The sequence below is a fragment of the Vigna unguiculata genome, chromosome 8 (assembly GCF_037176805.1).
Source record: "Vigna unguiculata cultivar grain cowpea cultivar isolate G323 ecotype 2 chromosome 8, ASM3717680v1, whole genome shotgun sequence".
Classification (NCBI taxonomy): domain Eukaryota; kingdom Viridiplantae; phylum Streptophyta; class Magnoliopsida; order Fabales; family Fabaceae; genus Vigna; species Vigna unguiculata.
Window position 1 is genome coordinate 23,091,675 of NC_140799.1, and position 3,733 is coordinate 23,095,407.

Consider the following 3,733-nt stretch of genomic DNA (forward strand, 5'->3'; position numbering starts at 1 on the left):
AGAATACGGGTTTTAGAACAACACGAGGTTGAAGACGAAGAAATGTGATTGAGGATGACAAAGACTGGTTGAAAAAGATGACGCTCGCGTTTTGCCTTTCTACCTCCTACTTTCTTTCAAAGAAATATTTCTTTCAAACCCCCTTTGTCTACCTTGTCAAATATAAAAATTAAAAATAAAATGCAGTGTCAGAGCCACGTAAGGTTGTGAGAGAAGTTGTCAAAAAGTGGATGTCGATATATAATTTTCCAATACCTAAATATGTGATAAAAAGCAAAAGAGACACAAACACACCAAAAGTTGCATCAATGTGAAAATTGGTAGAAAGTTCCCACCTCGGACCCATTACAAGAAAATTGTCTATTATCAAGGAAAAATAATTTACGAAATTTTTTTCATAGATAACTTTGTTTTATCTACGAAAAAAATTTCATAGATAACATTAATGTTCGTAGGTAAAAAAAATAAAGAAGTTATATACGAAAATTTCATAGATAAACATAACAATTTTTTGGTAGAAATTTTCATACAAAATTACCTAACAAAATTTAACGTAAAAAATAAATATCACATATAAATATATATAAAAAATATTTTAAGAAAACTTATATACAAAAAATATTCATACATAAGAATTCGTTTGTCGATTTAACTTAAGAGCAACCTATCTTATCTATTTTTCTTCTCCAACTACCAAACCCTCTCCATGCCTCCTCATCTTCCGGCGACTTCGTCCAGGCCATGCACCGCTTCCACCAATGATAAAAAATATTCGTTTTGTGGCTCCGGTTACTGGGACAAAACCTCCTCCTTTCAAAAGGTCATGTTCGAAGACGCTAACCACTACGACGTCACGACATTTCTCTTTGCCACCGCCAGAGTCTTTGTTCCCGAGGCCTTCCTCCTCCATTAGCCGTCGTGTATAGCAAGTCCATTCATTCCATTCTTGAGAAATCCTAAACTGTTTTCGCTATTCTCTTTTGTCCTAAGCCTATATTATTCTCTATTCTATATTGAATGAGAGAAATAGGGGTTTTGATTCGGAATGAAAGGGCATGAAAGATCTGGAGAAGGAAGGAGTTGGAGTAAAAGGAGGAAGGCAAAGTGTTCTTCTAGGGTGTCGCTCTCTTGAAGAACTAGAGGATTGTCGTCGTTCTTTTAAAAGTATTGAGCGCGTGCATGCTCTTGTGATGGTTCAAAGCAATATCTAATGGAGGAAGGAGTTCGACATTGACGCACTTTCGGAGGAAGATCTTGGGGAGGAGTTGGTGGCAATCTTGTTTCAATATTTTAACTTCACAACAGATTCAAATGTAAGTATAATATCATTTGCTTCAAGGTTGTTTTGATCAATATTCCTATCTTGCTTTTTATATAGAACTTGATAAAATTTATGTTTATGATGATATATGAATAACACTGTAACTCGTACCAAGGCTGATTAATTTTACTAGCCTTTGAATGTTCATTAGTATTTTAAATATAAAAGATTTTTTTTTGTGGGATTACAGCCCCATTGTTTCTCACATAATAATAGTTCTTCAATATTCATTCTAATCTTTTTAATACACGTAACACTAAAAGATGAGTTGGATATTGATCCCAATGATCAAAGCTCTATTCTTCAGCACATAGACAAAGTGCTATGTGGATATTACCAGTATATTTTTAATGAGTCTTCCTATTTAGTTCCTCATAGTGGTTATTCTTATAATAATTTGTTCTTATTCAATTGTGACAAAAATTGGTTGCTCTGTTTTAGAGTTTGTTTCGGGACCACTAAAATTTGTTGAAACTTTAATTTTCTCAATTACTTTTATGCATGAATCTGTGATCATATGTGTCGCAATTATGTTTTGATAATAGAATATGGTTTAGGTTGGGAGACTTAATGAAAACTCTAGTAAGCAGGTCATCAATAGAAAAAACTGTGAGATATTATATTTTTATATAAGATAAAGGGAAACATTTAACAAAAATTAAAACATTATAGAACTATTCCTAGCAAATTTGAGATACAAAGAATTATATAATACTTACTATCTTTATCAAATTAATTCAGAAGCATATAATTAACATGTTACATAGTTTTCTCTGTGTGGTGTTTTCACTTCCTATATATTTTGTATTTTGTTAATTTTCTGAAAAAAAAATGATAGAGAAAGTATTTTGAAATCCAACTTTTGTAGTAGGTGGGGTTAAAGTCTAAATAGAATAATATCTATAGAGGTTGTTATTCCAGATATTGTTGATTAGCATAAGTCATTTATGTTTAACTATCAAATCTGAACCATTATAACATGTTCCATTCACATTTAATTTGATTGAACCATTCTATACTACTATGGTCTTTAGCAAATATTTTCTACATGAAATTAACTTGTTATTATCATCTTTTGTAATTATCTCGAAGTTATGATCTATATACAGTTCTATATAAGTATTGTATAAATTTGATTGTCGTTATATTTTCCAGGTCAAATTTATCAGTAAAAAAGTGTAAGAATGTTTTAAAGTATAGCCATTTGCATTTAGTTCCAAACTTTGATGAGTGATAAATGATAATAAAACTTACCATGTCTGATGCTAGGATTAGCAGCTAGGGACAAGGTTGTTGTTGGTGAACTAAGCAACTTGATGAGTGATGAACATTCAACCGTAAAGGGCTTCTCCCTTGGAGAGATTTCAAGAAGGGAACCTTACTTACCATTATCAATATTGTTTCTGTCTAAGAATTGTTCTCTTTATATTTCCCACGATTATAACTAACCTCAAAGCATTTTGGTCATACTATGTTAATCATTTGAGCTTTCAAAAGCTTGGCCAAGTGATGGAACGTGTTCTTCATGTAATGGATGGTGAAGAAGGTTTTATCAATAACTTTCTTTTGTAAATTTTGAATGTATATACTCGTTTTATTTGAGTTTAATGTTATGTTCTTTTATTTTTGTTTTTTAATTATGTTACATGATTGATGTTTATACTTTTATTAGGTGAGAGAGTTAGTTGTTATTGTTTATACTTTTATTAGTTTTTTTTTTCAAACTGTGGATATTCAATTATAGTGCAAATAAAAAATGGCCAATGGGTTCCCAAGAGTTAGCTGTAAATTGGTTTATTGTTTTAAATTATGGATATTTAATTATAGTGTAAACAAAAAAGTGCCAACAGGGTTCGATCATAGGACCTATAGAATGATACACAAATGCTCTATATAATAATAGGTAAGCACCACAGTTTGTTAATTATTGTATTGATTTCTATATAATATTTCACGAATTCTAAAATCATTTTTTATTTTTTTATATTTAAGTTACGTACGCAAATTTTCGTATGTAATTTATCTACGAAAATCTTCGTAGGTAAGTTATCTACGAAATCTTTCGTAGATAACTCTAGTTGTAAATTATCCACAACTATTTTCGTAGATAATCATATTCATAGGTTATTCGTAGATAATTATCTACATCTTCCTTTCGTAGATAATATCCGTAGGTACTTTATTGACGAAGCATAATTTCGTATATTAAGTTACCTACCAACTCAATACCTACGAAATTTTCTTCATAGGTAATTCGTAGATAACAATGCATTGCCTACGAAAAGAGAACATTACCTATGAAAAATTGGCGTAGATAATAAGCTGATTTCTTGTAGTGGCCTCACTAAAGGAGATTCTGCACACACAATGAGTCTTCTACAAAAGAAAAGGTTTTGTTTGCATGACTCTTTC

At 30.9% G+C, this 3,733-nt stretch overlaps 1 long non-coding RNA gene across 1 annotated transcript; it reads left to right on the forward strand.

Moving 5' to 3' along the window:
* The first annotated feature begins 1,100 nt into the window (after positions 1-1,100).
* LOC146884255 (uncharacterized) lies at positions 1,101-2,958 on the forward strand. Its single transcript, XR_014984144.1, has 2 exons — positions 1,101-1,313; positions 2,591-2,958. It is a non-coding gene; the product is annotated as an uncharacterized LOC146884255 (long non-coding RNA).
* Positions 2,959-3,733: the final 775 nt, after the last annotated feature.